At 39.2% G+C, this 25,442-nt stretch overlaps 1 protein-coding gene across 16 annotated transcripts in view; it reads left to right on the top strand.

Annotated features, from left to right (window-relative positions):
- The first annotated feature begins 720 nt into the window (after positions 1 to 720).
- The window catches only part of ADCYAP1R1 (ADCYAP receptor type I), a 142,140-nt gene continuing 117,418 nt past the window's right edge, over positions 721 to 25,442 (top strand). For 3 of the 16 annotated variants that reach the window (XM_068673301.1, XM_068673300.1, XM_068673299.1), the window contains exon 1: positions 788 to 1,423. The gene's annotated coding sequence lies outside the window, so the exon portion shown is untranslated. Of the gene's footprint in view, positions 1,424 to 1,443; positions 2,115 to 2,262; positions 2,390 to 25,442 lie in introns of those variants that run through there. The other 13 variants (XM_068673303.1, XM_068673302.1, XM_068673307.1 and 10 more) reach the window with 9 other exon arrangements.

Raw genomic sequence — 25,442 nt, 5'->3', positions numbered from 1 at the left:
GCACTTTTCCAGGCACACATCAAAGGAACCAGCAGGACATCCTTGCCCTTCTCATTGACCACCTCAGCCTTGTCTACAGCTCTATGCCTGTTCCTGCAACAGGTCCGACTCCTGCACTGCTGTTGTGGGCAGCTCGGTGTCATGCACCTATAGGGCAGTGCAGGGCAGGGTGGCTGCTGTTGTTCTTGTGCAGTCACTTCTTTTCCTGGGTGTGTGTGGCTCTGCTGTGGGAGGGGAGGACGTACTTTCCACCCGCTCACGGGGCTTGTCTTGGACACAGGCCACATGCCCATCTGCAAATACCATCTGCAAAATGCTGCTTCTAGGTGAAATTCCTGCTCCACTTCCCCTCAGGTCCCTTTCCTGCCAACTCCAGCTACTTTATCGCTTTTCTTTGCTATCATCTCTTCTGCAGCTCAGGGAAAAACTGCCTCCCCTCACCCTCCCTCCCACATCCCCTTTCCCATCCAGCAGCGATGCCATTCTCCCTCCCATCACCATGTTTTGCTGACCCAGTCGTGCCAATTGAAAATAAACAAATAAATGAATCTGTGGAGCTGCAGAGACGGTGCTCAGGGGACAGGGAGAAAGAGCAATTGGGGGAGGTAGGAAGAGGAAAAAAAACGGGTGGGGGAAAAAGTGTTTGATTTAAGAAACTTAATTTGAATAAACCCCTCCTTCCTCTGGTCCTCATTGGCTTCCTTCTTTCTCCTCCATATTAATGAACTAGCCAAGGAGAAGCGATTGGCTCCATATCCCCTTTCCTTTCCTCAGGCACTTGGGGGAGGAGGTGTTTGCATTTCTCCGCAGGACCAGCTCGCTTTGCAGAGCATTGTCTGGGTATGAGAATCACACAGACACACACACACACATACAGAAATACCGGGGCGAGCACACCACAGCCTTGACTTGCATGCAGAGCATCTGATCCAGCCTGAATCCCCTTCTCCTCCTTTGCTCCAACCCCCACTTCCCAAGCTAGAATAACCCCCCTTAAAAATAAAAATATAAATAAAAAGGGGAAAAAAAAAAAAAGACACCAGGAAAAAAAAAAAAAAAAGTTTGCAACAAATCTCCCTCCCCCCTCTTTGCTTTTTTTTTTTTTTTTTTTTGGATTTAGCGATGGCAAATTCCTTCACGGCCAGGACCTGGCCCATCCCCTGAGCAAAGGCAGCCTGGACATGACCGGCAGGCGAGGGAGGAGGAATTTGGATTCCCTTCGGAGGCGCCGACCCCTCCTCCGGCCGGTAGGAGCGAGGCGGGGGGAGCCCGGCTCCGGCCGCTCAGTGTCCCCGCGGGCAGCCGGGGCTGGTCCCCTCCGTGTCCCCCCGCCGCTGGCTCCGAGCCCGCCGGCACCCGCCCCGCCCCGGCACCCGGCGGGGATGCAGCATCTCCAGCACCGGGACGGATCCCTGCTGCAATGGTAAGTCCCTTCCCCCGGCCGGGCAGTGGGATTCGGGCTCTGCCCCGCTTCGCTTCGGCCGCAGCCCGGAGATGCTCCAGAGCCGCTGATTGCAGCCGGCGGGGGATTAGGAACCGGCGGCTTGTCTTGGAGTGACATTGATTTACCGGCTCTTTCCCCAGGTCCTGGGAATACTTCTTTTGGGGGGAAATGAACGCAGGCTTTCAGCCTCCAGATACAACTGCAGGCTCCGAGGATGTGTCCGCGAGATAGATTTGTTGCTTGTCGAACAGATAAAGCTCCCTTTGCGTGTGGTGACAGGTTAACGTGCTTGGTATGGGAATCACGTCTGATTTTAACACAATATGGCTGGTAAATAAAACCTGATTGCTAACAGACACGGTGCTGCTGTTGGCATTTTTGAGCTCTAGGCTACCTTTGCAGTTCTGCATCTTCACCTGCCGCAGAAACTCTGATTCACCCTTCAAGCAGTGCACCAGGACTCCTCTATTTTTCTGTGGGGCAGTAGTAGAAATTGCTGTTAATGTGCCTTTGACCTCTGCTTGCATGCCTCTGGGCACTTCTTATCAGTATTTGAACAGCTGGCTCTAATAATACCATCTTTATGCAGAGCACATCCTAAGTCAGAGGGATAGCACACAGGACAGACTTTTTGCCGCTATGCTGTGGTTTTAACGTGTGAATGGTTCAGGTATGTATTGGAATCTGAAGAGTTTACTGTCAGGGAGAGAAAGAAAATGCAGCATGGTGTTCAGGAGTAGGAAATGCATGGAAAAAAAAAAAAAAAAGAGAGAGAGGGAGAGAGATTTGTTTTGAGACATACCGGTGTCTATGGCGAGATGATCACTTACATAGAAGTATGTCTGGATGAACTCCCTGGAAGTCAGTGGTTTTCCTCTGCATCTAGTCTGCTGGTAAACAGAATCTGGTCTTTAGCTTGAAGCAGGTATTGGAGTAGCACTGGAGGTAATTATAAGAGTAACAAATAATAAGAACCAAAATGAAGAAGGTGGCAAAGTGACCTGGTTCTTTCCTAGGGTATTATGGATTACCATCCGTCTTGTGTACGTTAATTAAAGTGCATGTGTTGGACTGATATTGCAATATGCAGTGTAACTGAAGAAGATTTTTTTTTCCCTCTTTCTCTTTTTAATCTCTTGGAGTCAACAAACAGCAAATAGATTTTCATTTGATATTATTTTGGTACACTGCCATCTCACTTCTGTATTCTGCGTATGCAACACTGGCCAGGTATGGTGGGAAAATATTTCTATGGCTAGCAAATGTTAATCAAAGTGAATGTATGACTGTTTAATATACTGTTAAAGATAATAGGAAGGCAAAATCCTTAAAGTGTTGTTATTATAGCTAAGGAGAAAGAATGCATTATACAAGCATCTTTACTTGGCTAATGCAAAACACGCTGGAGCTGTCTTGAACGAAGTTGTCCTAAAGGAAAGGTAAAGCAGCACTGCTCCAATTTGATGAATAATTAAGGAATGTTATTCAGTACAATAACAGCAGTTGGATTTAAGTTGATATCTCTGCTTGAATCTTGGTTATAGCTCTGTGTTATAATTTATGTGTATATTTTTTCACATTCTATGTGCTGAGAGCAGTGGTGGCTGCTTTTTTGTTCATGCAGGACAGCTACAATTGATCTGTTATTGTAGTGGCAATCTATCTTGGATATCGCGGAGCAGAGGGTTTCTGTTGCTTTGTTTTCTCCAATCTAAGGCATGTGTGCAGTGACTGGAAGGATAACCATTGGCACTGAACAGACTCCAAGGTCATGGGGGGCTTCTCGGAACGCCAGAAGGAAAGCCAGTTGTCCCAATGTATTCGTCTTTAAACAGGGACAGGTTTTGTGATTGCTCCGTGGCTCTAGCCTTCCATTGGGGTTCCTGCTAGAAAGCAAGAGGGCTTCTTCCTCCCTGTAGATTTAAGATGTCTGCTGTTCTCGTGGTGGTGCCACAGCCTCCTGTGGCTCTCCAGATCTGCTGTTGTCAGTGTATATGTGAAGCTCATAAACACGAAAGCAGAAGCTTTGTTGTAGGATGCTACCAGGGAGAGAAAAACAGAGATCTCTGAGATTGTGTGCTGCGCTGTTGATCACGTTCAGACCTTTGTTCATCGCATCTCTCTTGATTTGGCTGACTGAGCCGGCATCCTGGAGATATTTTTTCTGGGGTTGAGTTCCATATGTGCCTACGCCTTTGATCAGTTGAGACCCATGTCCCCAGGCTGATTCATTTTAATATAGCAGATTTTGTTTTTCTTTCCTTCCTTCTGAGCACACTCGGTACAAACAGTCTAATTCTTAAATTAGCTCAGATTATCTTCTAATGAAACCAGAGTATGTGAGTTAAGAAGCACAGACAAAAAGTAAACTGAGGACAGGATCATACTGTAACTCATGTGCAGAAATATCACATCTTATAGTCACTTCCAATTTAGTAGAGAAGAATCCTTTTTTTTTCTTTTTTTTTTTTTTCTCATGATTCTCAGGAGATGTAAAATGATATCAGGATTTAGAAGTCAGTGGAGATACTGCAAGTTATTTTACTTGGCTTAGAAACCACAGCATCAAACTATAAGTCAGCATGTTTTTTGTTTTTGCGTTGGTTTATGCTCTCTTGTTTCCATTCCCTGTTCTCCTCTCATGTCTGACATCCAACCTTCCAGTATCACCTGTGAAGATAGCAGGTGCACAATTTCATACACATTGAACTTAACGGGATTTTTGGAGTGGGTCCTCCACACCATTGCAAAAGTGGAATAACCCTACTGAAAGGGGTACAAATGCACCAGTGAGAAACTCTCTTTTTTTTCCTGTATATGACTTTAGTCATCTGTGCTGATAATACATGGGCAAGGATAGCTTTAGCATCACCCTGTATCAGAGTATTCCTGCTAGACAATATGTACAACATCCCTTGAGGAGACACTTTTCCAGTTCCCTCTGTGCTGAACTTGTACTGGTCTTAAGAAAAGCTTTGCATACAGAAAGGTATTTGGTTGTCTACAGTCACTAACAAGTACTAGAATTCATTTGTCTGTGGCAGCTGTTGAAACACTTCGGATTTTAGTTGAGTGGGCACATATATATGGGAAAAAAGGCATATTTGCAAAATGCTTTGCTGTGCTCCCCTCCCCCCCCCCTCTTGCTTTGCATGTATTTTAGTCTCTGACCACCTTTTGCTCTCAGTTTGTTGATCCACCTTCTTTGGCTTGAACTTTTATCTGCACAAGACAAACTAGGAAATCATGTAAAACAAGAAAGATTCTTTGAGTCTTGTTCACATAATTCACTTCAATTTGTTGATGGTATTCCTATGCAAGATGATGGGCTGTTCTGTAGAGTAGCCAGATTAATAATTTCAGGGTAGAACTTCTTAGGAGAAGTTACATTAGGAGGAGATACATTATTACATTCCCTGAAGGAAAAGTACAAGCTTTGTCACACAGAACATTTAAAGCTAACATGGCTATTGTACCGGGGAATATTCCTTTGGAAAGAACCCTGCATAAAAACCTGGTTGCGGTGACTCTTGTTTCCTGCTCTGATTCTATGCTACTGTTGAATTCAAATACTCTTGACATAATTGTCCCATAAAATGAGCTAATTTACATTTGACATCAGAATTTATCTGCCCTGGAGATATCCTGATGATCTCATTCCTGTTCATTCAGGTGTAATGGTTGGATGGGTGAAGGTATAAGGGTGTATGGTAGGACTATGATCTGAAACAGTTCTGATTATTCATTTGAAAAAAATTTTTAAGATGTTTTAAAAGGTGTGATAACCTCCATTTAAATTATATATATTTTTAACAAATTAAATTAACAATTCTACTTTGCATTAGTTTATCTCTAATTCACCCTACACCCAGCAAAAAAGCAAATAAATATTTTATATGGTTTAATTTTTCTTCTTAAAAATACTTATGGAAACAACAATAAACAACAATAACAACAATATAAACTTCCGCTTATGACATGTTGGGAATTTTAAAGTCTAAGAACTCCCTATTGAGCATAGAACACCACACTTCTGCCACATCTTTTTGAGGGTTTGTCTTTCTGCTGTTGAGGTATTTCACAAAAAGCCTTAATCACAATGGCTTTTGCACTCCATTACAGATTATTGGGTCACAATTGTTCAGGAACTGCAAATGGAAGGATAATTATAGACTGTTATCTGTGATTTGTTGGGCCTGCTAAATGGAGCTGAGGGTTAAGGCAGGAAAAGTCTTTTTAATCTGCATAGTGGGTTAATGGCTAAGATTTTTATTCCTCGGTTCCTCAGAATAAGGCAAATTGTGCTATTTCTTTTCTCTCCAAGGACAGCATATTGCCCTATCTGATTCATTGGGAAATTGTAAGGAAATGTCTTGTTGAATAGAAACACGACAATATCACATTCTTTTCTTTCAGGGAGTAGACATAAGTTCTGTCTCTGATGCAGAGAGGAGGTGTAAATTGCCTCACTCTCAAGGTGAATACTTGGCCCCAAGGGATCCCCTGCAAAACTGTCATTCATTTCATGTGGATGAAGGCTTTCTCTCAGAAGTGTCTGACAGTCTGGGGTGATGTCCATCTACTCTCACTTAAGCATCTGAAAATTAGATAGTTACATCCAGGCTAATTCCAATCTCCCATATTATTATATAAGGTGATATAAGGTGCATCATCTCATCCTGAAGATGAATAACTTGGGGGGTTGGTTGGGGGGGGGTGGTCTTGCTGCTACTGTATCAGAGCTGCACATCCAAAATCTGAGGTGAATTGTTCCACAATATCTCAGACATGTCCCTATGAAGTGTAATCCGTCTCTTGCTCCCGTCTTTGTTCAGGGGGAAAATGTATTGATCTTTTATTTATGTATTTTTTGGTAATTATTATTATTTCTCTCTATATTTTTGCTAGCTCATAGCAATAGCAGATCCTGAAAAGTATTCAGTATTCTGAAAAGCCCAAACCTGCTGTGGTGACCTCCACAGCTTCCTCACCCCCATCTTCCCTTTATCCAAATGACAGCAGACGCAGTCTGTCCCTGGCAGGTAGAATTCTTGCTGCATGTCGCAGGCAACACCTTTTTTATTTGAAGCTGGGATTTTTTGGTTGTTTTTGTTTTGAATTCATTGATTATTTTGGATCTCAGAGCCTTCTTTGGTGTATTGACACTTTCTGTCTTCAAAGCACATCCAATTAGTAGGAGGGATTTGCCAACTGAAGCTGTATGTCATTTCATGAACAGGTGGAGATGCATCAACACAGAGGAATATCCAGGACGGCTACATGATTTTCTGTAGGCAGATGCAAGCTCACTCTGCCTGTTCTCTGAGCCAGCCAGCAGCTTTGCAGTGCAACAAGCCTGATCTAATATACCCTACTTGTGAATAGCTAGACTATGTGTTGCAAGTAGATGCAGATGAATGTTGATCAGGCCTCATTGGCTTAGGGCTGGCAACTTGTGAAAAATGTTCTGGCCACCTTGGGGCACATATGCTTAGAATTAGGAGACCTGAAAGCCAGCTATTTGCCATAAATCAATAGCTTTCTTATTATAATGCATCCACCCCCGTCTTAAGCTAACACACTCCAACTGTCTGTTGATAAATGAATTTAACTAACACCTTCCTCCATAACTATGGCCTTTAAAAATACTTTCTGAAGTCCAAATAATGAAAAATATATATAAATACATGAACTTCTCACAGCACAGTGATATGTAGACAAATTAAAGTTGCAGTACTAACAGATAACTTCTCCACAGCGGAAATGCGTCATACATATTTATTTGGAAAGGCAGTTTAAAATAGCTAAGATATCCTTAATTGTCAATTTTTTATTTTTTTATTTTTTTCCAGGAATCATAAGTCTTTTTTAAATCATAACATTTCTATTTTTGCTCTTTTTTTTTTTTTCTTTTGGAAGTAAGTTTATAATGGATTTTTTTTTTTTTTTTAATTTTATTTTTAGGAAAAAAAATAGAATTGTATTCATGCTCTTAGGTAAAAAGTATTTCATTTTAAAAAGTGATTTGTCATAATAGTGATATTTATATGTAAGTAAATTCATAAAGAGATCTAAATTGAGCACCAAAAGCCATGTATGAACTTGGCGTTAGTACACGGTATGCTCATTTCTAAGATGTTAGACACACAACAAAACTCTCTCTTCACGTTGGCCTAGAAACAAATTATATAAAGAAGCCAGCACAAGTGTATTATATAAAAGCCCAAGTTAAAGTTAGTAAAGTTACTCATTTCCTGTGTTTTAGAGAGCTGGATCTTTGGATTTCTTCCAACAGTTTTGTGCTCTAACTTAAGATGCAGAGGAGATGAGAGAGCATCAGAAATACCGCAGATGCTTAAGCTCATCATGACTAAGGCTGTGAATGTGTCACAGCTGTCACTAGAGCCTTGAATTCCACAATCCACAATCATTCATTTGAGTTGCATGAAGTTTGACAGCTTGGATGGTGTTTTTGTGCTAGTGAATGGGTTAGTTAACCAAGATGATTATGTACAGTGGGTGAACAGCTGGAATAAACTTCATTTGAGAGAATAGTGTGTGGTGGCTGCAGAATGAGAGAAGAGCATGAAAAGCCATTATTAGACATCTTGAAGCTGCTTCTCTCACCACTCATCTCTGGACACTGATCTATTTTCTCTAGCTTGTTGTTCTTGACCCTGCTCTTTGTACCACAGCTGGGTAATGATGGTGATAGAAAATAGCTTTCAGAGACTACCAAAATCTGAATGTTACTCAGGAGAAGATATGAGTATCATAACCTTTTTGGTCCCCCTCGTAGCTGTAGCCCTGACAGATTTTCACTTCTGGCCTTCAACTCATTCCTGTTCCTTTGCATGGAAGACTCGATCTCTTTTATTATTATAGTTTCTATAATACTGTTCAGAAATGGGATTGAGAGATGTAAAGATAGACATGATTAAGACACGTAAAGATACGTATGTATTTTGAAGTGTCTACATGTATCAAAGTTAAGCTCCTATTACAGCCAAAGGGGATTTAGGGCATGGTTCTGTCATCCACACATGTCAAGTGTCATCTGAGGTCCCCTGGGGTATCTGACATCCTCTAGGGACAAGGAAGTGTGATGCTGATCTACTCCTGAACTTTTCACTTCTGTATGAGTACAGGTAAAATACCCTGGGACAATGGTGACACAAACACCAATGTTTAGTTTACTGTTTCAGGCCAATACCCAGTCAATGAAAATAAATAGAGGTACGTACTACAGAGTGAACTTTGTAAATATTAAGCCTGAAAACTCTTGAATAAATGCTACTTAGATGTTTTAGTCTGCAGTTCAAACCCTGCCCTGGGTTTCTGATCCCTTCTCATGATTTAGAATGAGACTGATCTATTGTGGCCTTGGTGCTCTTACCACAAACATTAAGCATACAGTTAATTTTCAAACATTCTCGCACAGGGCTTAGGAAAGCCCTTTGCTATTGCTACTTCAGAAGATCACAGTTAAGATGATGTTCCACAAATGAATTGCTACATTGCCGTTGTTTACACTTAGCTCCAGATTGCTCCTGGAATTATTTTTCCTGGGACGTCACAGAAGCTGAACTTGCCTTTCTCCAGATTTAATTGCCACAAGCAGCTCCTGCTCATCCTGTGACTGACTAATCCAAAAGGTGTTTTTCCCTCTATGTCATTTTCAGCTGAAGTATTACCATCCTGTGCTTCAGCCTTTTGAATGTGTCCTTGTACGGCTCACTAGTCCATGCTGGCTCTGTATTGCTACTTTAGCCTTTCTCCCTCATTCACGTACCTTTGATGCAAAAAGACTTTTGTGTTGAAGTTCCCAATCTCCTTAATGCTGATGACTTTACTACATGGTTGTCTCAGTTTCTCCAGTCTCTTCTCTGTTTGGAATGGAGATTATAAGCTACACACCTGCTTTGCTAAAGATTTCTATTGCGCTTTTTTTTTTTTTTTCTTTCCCCCATCAAGTTCTCTTTCTCCAAAAGACAAGGAGCTGTGTCCAAGGATATTAAAACAAAACATGACATATTTGAATCAAAACACTTCAGAGCATCAAGCTTTAATATTATTCTGATCATCTCAAATTCTTCAAGGTCTTCTGAAAGAAAAAACTCTCCCTTAAAGGGAGAGTTTTCAAGAATCATTTGAACTGTAGCTTCCTAATCTCATAAAACAAGCCCCACAGTATTCTAACAGAAACAGTAAAGGATTCTCCAGACTAAGAGCTTCCCTTTTGACTCTATTGCCTTAGCTTTTTTTTTTTTTTTTTCTCTTCCTGATAGAACATTAATTTGACCTCCTGTTTTCCTTTCCAGTGTTCCTAGTAAATTAGAGCAATGAGGGCACAATTTAGCTACTCTCCCAAATTGATTCTGAGACAAACCTGAATGGGTAGAATATTCTTAGGCTGTTATGCAGCAGTTCCACGTGAACCACTAGTACATTATGCAATACAATAGATCTGACCCATTGCCAAATATATTCACAGCCACAGAAATTTAGTAAGTGAAATATGTTTAAGAGTATGGATATGAAGGCAACAGTGTGATAGGTCAACCACACAACTTAGATCAGATAATTAGTAACACGTGACTATATTCTTGAAAGCTGGAAAGGAATTTCACTTGCATGTTAACATGAGATCTATTTCTTTGCTATCTAGATGGTGAAATTTTTACCTGATATTCTGCCTAATGAACTGCCAGACCATGCCATACTCTATGTCACACATTGCAACATTACAATTTCAAAATTATTTCATTTGAATCAGAAATTGTTTGAATTTTCAGACATTCATATAATCTTTTGTAACTTCATTTTTGTTTATCTTATAATTACTTGTTCTACATGTAATGTTTTTGTGTTTGGAGATTTCTATGTGGAAGTTAATGGCTGTTTGTCGTATGATGTCTTTATGGGCAGTGGAGTCACAGAGTAGGTTTCTAAAATTTCTCATGGTTTTTGAACTTTTTTTTTTTTGTCTTAAGGAAAAAAAAAAGGGGGGGGGGGGGGAAGAGAAAGGGCCAGGTAAGCCAAGCAAGACGATTTTTAAAAGTCAAATGAGATCTCTTGGCCAAATTCAAAAGAATACGTAGGCATTTCTCTCTGCCTGTCCAAGCTGATCCATATCACTCTCTTTAGCAGCATGTTCTAACTTGCATTTTATAAATCGGTTTTGCGAGCTTTAAGCCAAAATATTACAGCTTGTGATTCATGGGCTGGTTCCAACCTGCAAAATATTTGTACAGCTTCTTTGGTGTCCTTGCCATTTTCAAAATGCATCACCCTTGTGCACTAGTACTTCTATGCAACTCTGAAAAATGGTAAATTTTAGTGCCTCGGTATTTACATTTAGCCTGTAACAGGTAAAAGATCAGACCACCGAATATAGCCTGTACTACAGAAAACAATGTGCATTTGTATCAGTACTGGAAAAGATGAAGGAGACATATGTGGAGATAGCTGAACCTGTTTTGTTGCCTCCAAACATATAATGATCTTCATCTTTTCTCAAAATGCATCTCAATGCCCGCTTTTCACGGCTCTTGGCACAACTTAGCTCAGAATGCCTCCCATCACATTCCTACCTTGACTTCCAACACTTCTAAATATTATATTAACATATGTGGCATTTTTTTCCTCAGCTAAGATCAAGGAGGCTAAGAAAAATTACTTTAGTGACCATAAGTAATAATAAAAATCAGACTAAGTAGAGTATGACTTATTATTATTCCACCTGTTGTTTTGAGTTTTCCCTTCGTAGTTTGTCATGAGCAGTTTTGGAAGAGCTCCTGTGTTTTGCAATGAGCTATGAGAAGGAACCAGAGTCATTAATGTGAACAATGCTGAAATGTTTGTCAAACAAAATTCTTCCTGCTTGTTGAAACTTGGCCTTACTACAAAACCACTGAATCAACAAGAGGTGACCCTGATTTCTGAACGTGTCTCCTACTTAACATTCTACCATTTTAAAAAAAATTATTTTAAAGTAAATAATTTAGTTGAATCAGTCCATATATCAAAACTTCTTTCTTTATTTGTTAATTTCTTCAACATGCTGTTGCAATAGCAATTAGAGCACTATTGCAAAATCTCAACATCCTACACAAGACATCTGGAGAGATTACCATTCAAACACATATCTACAAGTTATCCACATCTGAGATAGATCATAAGTATATAGGATTCAATTCCTTCCTTCCTTCCTTCCTTCCTTCCTTCCTTCCTTCCTTCCTTCCTTCCTTCCTTCCTTCCTTCCTTCCTTCCTTCCTTCCTTCCTTCCTTCCTTCCTTCCTTCCTTCCTTCCTTCCTTCCTTCCTTCCTTCCTTCCTTCCTTCCTTCCACAGGAATTTAAAATAAATCAGAATACTTCTGTCCCAAAAGAAGGGGCAGGTTATCTGTAAACATCCACAAAGTGTATGCCTGAAGTTACTAGAGGGAAGTCCACTTTGATTTGCATAAAGATGTACAACAAATTTGAAGGAAATCTAGCAGTTGAATACAATTTCCCTGAGGTTTCTTCTAATGCTGCTATCACAACATTCTCTTAACTCTGAGAGTGTTTACAAAACAAAGGCTTTCCAAGCCAAAGATGGGTCTACCACTCATTCGGTTTAATAGATACACAGTTAAAAATAAATAAATAAATAAATAAATAAATAAATACATACATAAATATAGATTTATAGAATTACAGAATTTAAGAGTGAATACTTACTTTCCTTCCCCCAGAGGATTTCTTCAAAGTATTGTCATTATCCCAAATTGATATTTAATAAGGAATGATCTATGGAAAACTCACAACCCCAGAGATCTTAAATCCTCAGAAAAGAAAAATATCTTTCTTAAACTGTTATCAATAGGTTTTGCAATGTCTCTTCTTATGATATGTAACAACACAAATTTCTGTTGTCTTTTCAAGATAAAATATATCTCCCTTGATGTGGAAGAAACTGCCTTCAGTAAGATCTGTTCAGTAGTGGTGCATTTGCTTGATTCAGCACTGGCATGAATAGCAATTAGACTGGAAATCGTTGGGAAAATAGATAATAATTTACACTGCTGTAATGGGAGTAAAACAGGAAGAAGCTGCAGTAACCCAGGAGAATCTGATTTCCACATGAGTTTCTCTCTATACAACATAAAATAAATAAGATATGTAACAAAGTCCATCAGCAACTTTCCAAACAATGGTCAGGGAAAATCATGGATGAGAGACTGTTCCCACAGGCAGCTTGGATGAGGCCATTCCAATTTTGGGCATCAATCAGTTTATAAGAACTCAGTTAAGAGTTCTCAGTTAAGAGTTAAGTTTATAAGAACTCAGTTTATAAGAATCAGTTTATAAGCCACACAAAGGAGACTTAGAGAGAACTAAGTTATGCTTCTACAGAAGAAGACTAGAGACTGCTAGGAGCTAAGTAGATACCAGAAGCAAACCTGTCTTTGGTGAGGTGTTCTGTGTCTTGGATCAACACAGTAGTACATAAGCCCTTCTGACATTGCCAAGGAGTATTAGGAGGTAGGATCTGACATGGACACCTGTCAGCAGTAACGAGAAAGTATTTGCAAAGCTTGTATGTGCTGAAATTATCTTATATTGGTGGAGTCTTCCCACTTATTCCATTTGGCCCACTGTCTGAAATTTTTGGATGAGTCCTCACTGATTAAAATAAATAATTCTGATCTTTGGATGCTACCTGTTATAAGCTTTATCTCTTTTCAATGAATTCAGCCACTATTTGCTTCTGAGTCTACAGAAGAACTGGTGAGGGAATATCTACATGCATTTTCCTGTTTGAATACATTTCAGCAGAACACATTATTTATCAAGTCTTTTGGGATATAAGGGACTAAGACTGTGGAATACATTGTCAGGGTCCCTGATGAGAAACTAAAGAGCACCAGAGAACATCCTGGACCTCTGCAATTTGGTCACTATGCTGTTATTAATTTGTTATTAAATTTATGTTAAAGTATACAGCATGGAATGTTGCATGGTTTTGGGGTCAAGTGTATTAAGATTATTCTTGACAATGCTTGGGCAAAATTCAGAGATTATCAAAGTACACACATCATTCCCAATAGAAATTTCACAGGTGACCAGACAATCTGAGAGGCTGAAGACATTAAGAAAACTATAGGTAGTGTGTTCTGTGCCTGCTGGCCTCAATGCCAAAAAAAAAAAAAAAAAAAAAAAAAAAAAAGAGTTACAGATGCCTTACAGACACCTTCTTATTGATATTTACATAAATTATGGTGGGGGGCAGAAGAAGTATGGGTGATAACACAAGTGAATAGACAGAAAATCTTGTATCTGTCTTTTGCCTCCCACATTCCCTAGCTCCTGTGCTATTCTAGGTCTCCTGGCAGTGCTGTTGGATTGTAGAGGGAGTATCCTAAGGCAATATTCCTTGGCTGAGTCATGATTCTGCTTTGATATCTCATGCTGTGGCTAGTCTGAACTATGGCTTTTCTGGAGCATCAGAGTTTAATCTCCACATGAAGTAATGACTCAGCTGAGATAGAGGAGGAAAGACCTCTCTTGGTGGGCAGATCTGGTTCTCTGCAGGGCTGGGAAATATGTTGGAAGAGAGAGCTGGCTGAACATCAGAGTTTATACTCGACTTGCACATTCCTAAGTTGTTTCCCTAGTGACGATATTAACAAGAATGATTTTAGAGTACTTTTTCCATGTCTGCTTTTAGAGTTTATATATCATCAGAAGTCAAAAAGTACAACGGACATTTTCCAGCAGAAAGGATTTTTTGTTTGGTTGTTTGTTTGATTTATAGTCCACATTGGCACAAGGGAGATCTTGTTTATAACATGGATCACCCTGTCTTGCAACTGCTGGTATTTTAAAATCCACAGGCCCTGTGGGAGTTGAAGGAACACATCCTGTGGGATCCTTAGTGTGTCTTGTATGAATGGTAGTGACTTGGGAATTTATCTCTGCACCATGAGGTCTGTGGGCCATTTAAGGTAGACACAGCTTAAGACCTGCTCAAATTCAATGAGCACTCACAAACTCCCCAAATTAGGCTCATAATGGGAAAACTGAAATAGCACAAACAGAAGAAAATTGTTTCTAAGAAATACATTTGATAAAAGTCAGCACCCTTCATATTTGCTATTATAAACAGTAGTTTTTGAAATCAAAATATGGAACCTGATTCTTTGGAGAAAATATATAGGGTTATTCTAGCAATAATTTATTTGTTTGTTTGTTTGTTTTGTTCTCATGTTTGTTGAAAAAACCTTGCAGAATAAACACCCACTCTGTCTCCTGACAATTAAGGACCCTGAGCACAATCAGAATAATTTTGTTTTAATTTCCAAGAAAACAAGACTGACTGAAACAAGTATAAAAATGTGCAGTTTGAAAGTCTGGAGAACTCTGAGATATTAGAAAATACTAGTGAAACAGAGAAGTAAAAAGGGAAAAAGGAAAAAGGCTTATGAGCTTTGGTAGTAGGAAGCCCTAAGATGCAAAACCCTGAAGGTGGTGCTAAAAACCAAACTCTATTATCATATCTGAACTGGGAGTGCCATCAGTATAGGTTTCTTTTACCGGAGAAGAGAGCTAGGCATCTCCAAAGAGGGGCTGAAGTAAAAATATGATTCACACAATAGAGGTGTTTGGCTCTCTTCATTAAATGTAGAAGGAGATTAAATTTTCTCTGCTTATAACTTAAATGTTTAAATTATTTGAAATAATTTAAAGCCTGGTGACCCAGAACAATACAGACAGTTCACTAATACCACGTGACACTTGCTTTATTTAGGATATCATGTAATTATAACTAACACTGAATGTCAGGAAGAACTTCATTTTTCTTTCTGTAGTCAGAGTAAAGGGGTTCAAATTGTTGGCGATAGGGTTGTGCATTTTCAAATGTGTTTCAAATTTATTTTATGACACAGTAAATCATGATTAAATTTTTTATAAGTAAATCAGAATGCATCACATGGCATATTCTGTAATACAGCAAAATAGATTAAAAATAATAGCTAAAATATACTTCTACTTCAAACCTTTTTAAATACTTTCCCCAGTTATCAAAAAGAATTTCCAAACTCTGTGTCCCAAATCAAGTACAATCAATATTTCCTTCAGCCAAAAAAAAAGCTAGAAATGTAAATGACGGACAGAAATAGTGCTTATGATTAATATATAAATTGCCCGTTTGCTATTTTAACATTTTGATTTGAACCATTAATTTAAATGGAAATCAGTGATAACTAAGCAGGAAGGTTAATTAAACTTAACGTCCTGCTTTGGACTGCTTGCTGATATCTACATTTCACATCAGTGGTTTGGGGCTGAATTTCAATCTCTCCAGTGAACTGTTTTTTGCTCTTATACAACCACTTTTTTTTTTCTTTTTTTTTTTCCCCGTAACTCACCATTGTTAAGCAGTTCCAGCCTAGACCTGAATCTTTATCGCTTCATCAAAAAGCTGATCAAGATTGACTCAGCTCTGAAATGTATGGGTTATAAAATCTGAGATCACAAACTGTGCGCTGCATGTGTATTTTACATTAAACCACTCAGTAGTGTCTAAGAAAATGAAAGTGATTTTTCTTAGTTTCAGCCTTCTGGGCTCTTTCATGGGTGAATGTATTAGAGAAGAATACCAAATTAGGAATTAAAAGATTTACCAGGTTAAATCATAGAAATCCCACATGGGATGCAAAATGATATGTTGGTTACGTATTGAGGAAGCGGGAAGTAAGGAAAATGAAAAAAGAACCGCAATGAGAGTTTAACAAATTAAACTGACAATGCACCATTTAATGTGCATAAGAATACATTGATTAAATGGCAAACGAAATAGCAAGAGAATTCACTGCTTATTTTCTTACTGAAGTATGTTTCTTGTCACAAGATTAGAATATGGGCATTACAGAGATCCATTTTCACCTGTTCTGTCAAGAACGGTGGGATGAATTGACCAGTTAATCATTAAAATTATGAGCGTCAAGAGTGAGGAATAGTACATACCAAAACAAAAAAAAAAAATCAGTCATATGAGTATCTGGGATTAATAAATGGTCTGAGGTATATGCAATGGCTGTCTGAAGACACCACCACCTCCAGCCATGCCCACCACCTTCTCACCACCCCTTGAATCTGCTAGCTGAGCTGCTTGCAAAAGCACTCCCTAATGTGATTGAATCAAATTGCTAACCTTGCTTGGTTAGCAAAGCCTTATTATTTGAGCTAACCCAATTTAGTGGGAGTGAATTAGTTTAGGCAATGCTTGCACGACCAGCTCAGCAGGCAGATCAGTGGCAGTGTGGCATGGATTGGAGACACTAACCTGACTGGGAGTAATGTTCTTTTCAGCATGGCTACAGCTGGAGAGAGAGAGATGTCCACAGCCTAAGGTAAGTATCAGGAGCTGACAGCTGTTGGACGCTTCTGTATGGGATTTAGACACGGTGGTGTGCTAACCAATAGAATCTAATCTCTAGAGAGGGTCAGGAGGAAAGAAATCATGTGTTTTTATGAAGGAATCTCAGCTACCTTTCAGCTAAAGCAAACAAGTTCCATTAACTTGCTGGAAAATAGCTAAAAATGAAAACATTGTGAAAGAATAATGAAGACAATTTTGTGTTACTGTCTACACTGGTGATCAGAGAAGATAAAGTTGGTACTCAGAGCTAAAGTAATCCCGTGTTTACCTGTAATACCAAAGCTATCTAGATATCAGGTACCAAATGCCCTCATTTCTCACTCCAGTCACTCAGAGCAGAAGTTACTGCTTATCTCTTCAGAAATTTGTCCTTTTCATTTGCTTCATGGTTTCATTAATATGCAAAGTAGGAGTGGTAACCCTAGCACAAATAGGCATTATACAACAGGGTAGATTTCTTTGTAGGTAAAATAACCCTAAAAGTCTACGATTGCCTGTAAGGTTTGTTTATACAAGTGAGCAAACTGGGATGTTTTGTTTGCTCTGGAAAAAAGATTAAAAAGAAAGATGGGGAAATGGCATTATTTCTCTTTGTAGAGACTTGCTGATCTGTTTTAGAATACAAGGAGAATTCTGGCCTTTTGGACTGGAGTTGGATGAGTAACACTGAATAATGGATTGCTGTACTTAGGGTTTATTCACCTACATCTTTATGACCTTTAAGTCTTAATATCCTGTTTTATTTTGGTTTGGATTGGACTTTCTTCTTGGCAGAGCTGTTTTATTGTAATTCCACATATTTTTCAATTTTCATAACTGGCTTGAAGATAGATAACACAGAATACAGCCACTCCCACACAAAAGATGAGTCAGAAATATTTCTGCAAAGCCTGTGACCATTGCCCATCAAGGAAACAGAAAGTATACTGTGCAGATTTTGTGACCAATTAGAGCCAAACAATGCTGGATCAAATTAAACAATCAGAAGGGTATCTAAATCCATGTCACAAAATATTGTTTTCATCTATGTGGGAAACATGAACACATACAAAACATGCAAAATATTATGTAAAAAATTCTCTGCCTCAAATACCTTTTTCATTTCAAGGCTGTTTCTGGAATAAGGCAGTCTTAGATAAAATATGCAGTTCTTTGGGCAGGTCTAACAGCTTCACGTGTGCTCTGGAGAATCCTCTAGTCCATTCCACAGTGCCTCTGTACCATTCTATCCAGACACCATCACAAAATTTGTTCTCTTTTTTTCCAAAAGAGACTCACACTGTGCTGACTTCAGGTTACCAGATATTTAGTTTTATCTGCTGAAAGAGGAACATTTCCTCCCTTTCCCCTATGTGCCTCTACCCTGGTCTCCCCAGCAAGTGACACATTTCAGAACAACATACAGACTCGTCCTATGCTTCATTTACTCCATCTGTCTGCAAACTCTAGGGAGAGAAGTGAACTTTGGGACGTGATTAAAAGAATACCATAAAATGTGAAAGTACCTTTTCTGTATGTTCAGGTAGAGTTTTTGTTTGTTTGTTTGTTTGTTTTGTTGTTGGTGTTGTTTGCCCAGTGCCTCAGATGAGATCAGGTTTTTGCAGCAGAATACGCTCCCAGGGGACAGCAATAAAAGAGCCTGAGATTTGCCAGACCATACTGAGGCAAAAAAATATAAAGGTAACTCAGAGTTTCTCTCTGTTACTACTATTCAGTCCCTTAGTTTTCTATCATGTTTAAAATCAGGGATGTCTCAGAGGTTTTTAGTCTATTAGCCAGTGCACAAATGAACCATTAAACTTTGGTCTATGTTTTGCTAACTGGCTCTCACATAACACTGGTGGTCTCTCCTTTGATTTGCTCTCCTGCCCCCCCTCCCTCCCCTCCCTTTAATCTTCCACCTTTCCGGGGATAGGAAAATCCAAGAAGGCTACTTTTATGTAGCTCTCTGCCATCTACAGGCATGAGGGTCATTAATAATGCAGCAGGTGGAAATGAGGGCTTTGGGACAAGTTTATTTCTCATCTTAATAAATTGCATCCTTTGGAGGCTGCTGAAGTGGATCTTGCAGTGCTGGAGATCAATAAAGCTTTCTCTTTCTTAGGTTGTTTTTCTTTATAAAATGTTTTTGTCAAACACTGACTAGGATGGGCAGGTACTGTGTTTCTGCGAGAAACCATCCTGTGGAGCACTGCTGCCTCCAGCAATGTTATTGTAGCTATTTTAAGAGATTAGAGGAAATCCTCTCCATGAGGCATATAAGAAATAGGGGAATAATGGAAAACTGCTCTATTATACACTACAGTGAAATTGTGAAATCTTTGGCTAAAATTCTTTGACCTAACGAGTTTACAAAGGTTCAAAGTTTCATCCCCAAAGTACTTGAAAGACACATGATGATGATCAACATAGTAGAAACATATCAGTACTTCAAGGTCTTGCCACAGATTTTAGTTAGTTTATTTTTCTGAGAAACCGACCTAAATAAACTTTGGTTTGCATCACTGCTCTTAAACTGCTGTTTCTTTTGTGGCTTTTCTGCTGAATACAAATTATGCTAAACTCAGAGTGAGTGCAGATAAAGTCCTGAAGAGAATTTAGTCTTGATCTAATGTGAGGAAAGTAAAGGGAAGTTGCAGTGACAAGGAAAGAAATCTGTTGCTGGATGCTTGATGCTGTTTGACCTTAATTTGCTTCCCAGTACAAGATACTACTAATCAGATGAGTGTAGCTTTGGCAAACTTTTACTGTTTGGGCTGAAATTTTGCGTGCTGTGTACCTCTCTCAAATCTCTCTCTTTCTTTCCCTCCTTTATTTATTTGTTTATTTTTAATTTCAATTAAAACAATTCCATTTAAGGTAAAAGTAAAGCTTTATATATATATATATATTCTTGTGACTCTTTGTTTAAGAATTTTTAATACCTTCATGCTTCAGAACTAGGAATTAAAAATTCACAGGAGGGAAAATACATTTTTGGTTATCAGCAACATGATTTTTGTTGTCTATCTGGTGTCAGTATTTCTCCAGAGTGCATGTCTTTGGAAATGTTGAGAAAATTTTTGCAACCTGTCCAGAATGTCAGAGCTATATAGACTCTGAACTTTCTGTATGGGCAGAGCATGACTTATCTTGGGGGAGAGCAGGAATTTGGCTGAACTTCAGGCATGTTTAATGCCCTCAAAAATCATGTTATTTTGTACCCAAAATGAGTGAGGATTTTTAACATTATTATTACTGAATGGGATTAATCTCACCTCCTAAATATGTGTATTTTGTAGCCCTCCACGGCTTAAATTTAGGGTCTTTCTGGTAATCAATGGAGAGAAACAGATAAGCTTTGAATCTGCAGCAGGGGGAGGTTCAGGCTGGATGTTAGGAAGAGGTTCTTCACTTAGTGGGTGGTCAGGCACTGGAACAGGCTCCCCAGGGAAGTGGTCATAACACTGAGTCTGTCAGCATTCAAGAAGTATTTGGACAATGTTCTCAGACACATGTTCTCATTTCTGGGTGGTCCTTTGGGGATCCAGGAGTTAGACTTGATGATCTTTGTGTGTACCTTCCAACTCATAACATGATTCTATGATTCTAAACTCTACACAGTCTTGGATCTACAGTCTAAACTCTACACAGTCCACAGTCTTGGACCATAACCTGTCAAGATTATGTTCTACAGGTAGAGGAGTTCTGTGTCATGAAAAATAGGTTACTAATGAATGAATTTTCTGTTCTTAATCATGATTCCTTATTTAAGAAATATACACTGTATCAAAAAGATGAATTTAGATGCAGGCTGCATTTTCAGGTAACATAAAGTACTGACTTCACAGAATCACAGAATCACAGAATATCTAGGTTGGAAGAGACCTCAAGATCATCGAATCCAACCTCTGACCTAACACTAACAGTCCCCACTAAACCATATCCCTAAGCTCTACATCTAAACGTCTTTTAAAGACTTCCAGGGATGGTGACTCCACCACCTCCCTGGGCAGCCTGTTACAGTGCCTAACAACCCTTTCGGTAAAGAAGTTCTTCCTAACATCCAACCTAAAACTCCCCTGGTGCAACTTTAGCCCATTCCCCCTCGTCCTGTCACCAGGCACGTGGGAGAACAGGCCAACCCCCACCTCACTACAGCCTCCTTTGAGGTACCTGTAGAGAGCAATAAGGTCGCCCCTGAGCCTCCTCTTCTCCAGGCTGAACAATCCCAGCTCCCTCAGCTGCTCCTCGTAGGACTTGTTCTCCAGGCCCCTCACCAGCTTCGTCGTCCTTCTCTGGACCCGCTCAAGCACCTCGATGTCCTTCTTGTAGCGAGGGGCCCAAAACTGAACACAGTACTCGAGGTGTGGCCTCACCAGAGCCGAGTACAGGGGGACGATCACCTCCCTAGCCCTGCTGGTCACAGTGTTTCTGATACAAGCCAGGATGCTGTTGGCCTTCTTGGCCACCTGAGCACACTGCTGGTTCATATTCAGCCGACTGTCCACCATCACTCCCAGGTCCTTCTCTGCCTGGCAGCTCTCCAACCACTCATCTCCCAGCCTGTAGCTCTGCTTGGGGTTACTGCACCCCAGGTGGAGGACCTGGAACTTGGCTTTATTGAACTTCATGCAGTTGACCTCAGCCCATCGATGCAGCCTATCCAGATTCTCATTTGATCATTTTGGTGAAAGGGTGATTTCAATCTAATTGAATTTACGTCCTTAAATCCTAGGTTTTACTGGTATGACTGACAATAAATTTCAAAGCTATTCAGTAAAAAAAAAAAAATAACATTTTGGTATCCTTCTGGACCACATCGAATATGCCAAATCCACATGGTTTCTAAGCAAAAATTGAATTATATCAAGTTTAGTTGTGTACAATTTCATCATGATTCTGTCAGTCTGAAACTTCAGCATCACACACCACAATATCTACAATCAGGGTTTTTTTGCTTTCACTTCAATCACCACATTCAATAGAGAACAATAACCCACTTTTTATAGATTCTATTGACTCCTATTCACACAGATTTTAAGGTTTTCTACACCAGAAAAATTCTGCTTTAATACACAGGAGTTCCACTGAAATAAAAACAAAGCAATAATGGATACAGCTGATCCCTTCTAGTTGCATTTTAGTGGGTTTATTTGCATATTTTTTATTTTGAAATTTCTTGAAACAACAAAAGAAGAGAGCATGTCAGATCTTGGCCAATACATTTTTCATTTGTGTATATGTTTACATGTCTAAGACAATGTTTATATTTTCTAGATTTAACCTATTAAATGTAGTCCTCATAAGAATCTGTACTGCTGTAAGACATAGTTATCTGCAACTTTTTAAGGCACTGGACACTCTGAAATGGGACCTGAGCTAAGACATTGTAAGTGTTGTAAAGGAGGCTTGGCAAATCAGTTTTATGGCATAGAATAATTTTTCAGTACTACCCAAGTTATTAGGGTTTTGGTTTTGTTTGTTTGTTTGTTTTGCTTGTTTTGTTTTTGTTTGTTGTGTTTTTTTTTCTTTTTTTCTTTTTTTTTTTCAGAAGCATTTGCAGTGCCTTTTATCTTTTTTTCTTCTTCTTCTTCTTCTTCTTCTTCCTCTTCTTCTTCTTCTTCTTCTTCTTCTTCTTCTTCTCCTCAATGTATTTTCAATGTATTTTACTGAAAGGTCTGGGATTGCCTGCAACATTCTCATAATTGTGTCATTTGACGTGCTCTTGCTTTGTGAGACAGAGTGCAAAGTCCTTTATAACCTGCTGAAGTTAAGGGAAAAAAAAAAAAAAAAAAAGTAACATTTTCTTTTAACTCAGTTTCATTTCTCGCTATGTTAGACTGAAGGAAGGAGATTAGGATGGTCCTCTGTATGAGTAGGAGCTTTTCTGCTGAGGCCTGAATGCCTCCTGCCTGTTTATTTGTTTATCCCATGATCACCTTCAACATCCACTACCAAAGAAGCTCATCAGCCTTCACTGCCTGTATATTAATGGGAGAAGGAAAGACACATTGCAGTTTTCTCCTAAGACATGAGTTCACTCCAGCTTTAAGGGGGCTGGATGGGAGCCAGCTCTGAGTCAGAGGTCGGGTGATTGGGAACCTATGTGTATTAACACTGCAGCAATCCACATTTCAGAGAAAGTGGTTTACAAAATATTCAGGTTATATAGAGACCTCTTAGAATTGGAATCTTTTTTGAAAATCCTCCTGCTTCTGGAAGACACTTTCAGGGCTTCTCTCTGTTGATGGTCTGAAGTTTTCTTCTAATTCCCAGCTTTACAATTCTCTGTTCCAGCGCTGATTTTAATTTCAATTACTTTTCTTTCTCCTTTGTTTATACTTCTACTATGCTCAGGGCTGTCCCTATTCAACAGATTCTTCTAAGCTAATCAAACTGGCTTTCTGCTTTATTAGCTCTCTGCTTACTAAGATGAATACATGTTGTTCCAGAGCAAGGCTAACCCATGTGCCGCTGAGGTGCATTTTTCATCTTTTGTTCACTATAAAGGTAGCCAAGAGAAACCAGCATGGATGTAGACATTTCGGTTTTAGACAGCTGGATTTATGTGACACAAATTCCATTCTTGGTGTTGCAAGACCACATGCTGTTGAAGGTCTTAATACTGTCTAAACATAATGAGTCCATTAACCACAAGATGGGATAAAGCTGGGCAAATTTTAGGCTATTTGAGGCACAGTAGAAAAGGAAGCCAATAAGAAATGTGGGTGGAAAGGAATTATGTAACTTGTCAGTGCTTATATCGTGACTTATCTTTATCTCTCGGTGTAGGAATGAAACTCTTCTTTGAAACAAACAAATGCTTTTCATTGCTATTAAGACAGGGTTGCATTCCTAGATTTGTTCTGGGATACATTTCCTTGATAACTGAACTGAATATATACTTGAGGAATCAAGAAAGTAGGGGATTCATCGTCTCTGCACAGCAAGGAATCAGGAAACATATTATATCTATTATTTTTTTCATCACGATAAGTTTTCATCACAATAGGAACTTTGGCCTGTAAAAGCTTTCTATATTGTTGTTCATATCTGTGGAGGAGGCCAATGGATATTCATCTGGGACATCACTATAGATTGCCAAGTCAAAGTGCTCAATGAAGTACAAGCTGTTATACTCAGAATGGCTCTGCTCTTTTTGTGGGAAAATAGCAATGAGGACTTGTAGATATAAGTCAAAAAAAAAAAAAAAAAAAAAAAAAAGCTGTCTCCTTTACCCTTCTTTCAGGATTTTGATGCTGCAACCATCAGGTAGCACAAAGAAGTCACTGGTTCTGTATGATTGCATGCATCCCAAGATCACGTGCATCACCTGTTCACAGCTTTTCTGTTATATCAAGCAACAATATCACAAACCCCCCTGCCATGGGCAGAGATACCTTCTACTAGATCAGGCTGCCCAGGGCCCCAGCTAACCTGTCCTGTGGCAGTACTGTGTGGTCACATATGACGATGAGCAAATTGCATTACAGTGAGGGACAAGTGCAGCAGTTCTGTTTCCAGAAGTGTGTTTACATGCATAGCTTCTGTCTTCATTTCATAGACTGTTGGAGGGTAGGAGTGCTTGGGAAATTCAAATTCTCATCAATGCTTTTAACATTTCATCATGTTTCCTAGGAGAAATATGAAGATCCTAAAGCTGTTCACAGCAGTCTTGGTAGGGCTTGGGTCCTGTGTAGTCCTTAGCTGTGTTTTGCCTATTCTCTTTAACAAATTTCATTAAGATACACTCAGTTCTGGGTGAGGGTATATAAGTAGTTGTCAGACACAGAGAAAGAAACTCAAAAGACAAAATAAGTCAAGTGGTGTTTATGAGCAGACATCTGGCTAGTTAGTTGGGTTCAAATCAGAGACCAACGGCAGTGTTGACTGAGGTAACAGAGTCCCCAAGAGATTCTATGTGATACTGAAAAAAGCAGTAGGTACACCTATGGTCAGGGAATGAAATGCAGATGACCACTCAAGGAAATCAAATTAATCAAGTAGCTGTTGTAAAACTTTGTTATGCCATCTGGAGAATACATTTGACTGGTTGCGTTCTAGTTCTTTTAAAGGACCTTGCCAAAGAGATCTTAAAGCTCTGCTGGAATGGAGCAGCATGTAGTTATCTTCATAATCTCCTATTAGATTCATATTAGCTCTGAAGTGCTGCATGCATCACAGATGCTTCATACAGGTAATCAACCTGCCTGTGAAGATAAAGTTTCTTGTGCCATATTTTTACTTTGACTAATGCTTATTAAATACATGGTAGTTTAAAAATATTTAACCACAACTGATTATCTGTAGTCTTTAGTTAAAGAAATAATGCCATTTTCCTAATTCTTCGAGGAAGTCAAAAAAGTAAGTGCACAATAAAACCAACAGATAACGGAACAGGGAAAATAGTCCGAATCAAGACAAGAATTGCTGGATGAGTTTTACAGGTGATGTTAAATGGGAAATCTGCCAAACAGCTATCCTGTACACAGTGAGTTATCAACTACATTCAGTAGTTGCTGCTACAATTGCAAAATAAGCTAGAAAACTTGACCTATAGACAAATGATCCACTCATGTCCATATCAA

This window comes from Anas acuta, chromosome 2 (assembly GCF_963932015.1).
Source record: "Anas acuta chromosome 2, bAnaAcu1.1, whole genome shotgun sequence".
Taxonomy (NCBI): Eukaryota; Metazoa; Chordata; class Aves; order Anseriformes; family Anatidae; genus Anas; species Anas acuta.
This window is presented reverse-complemented; position numbering and strand designations above follow the sequence as displayed.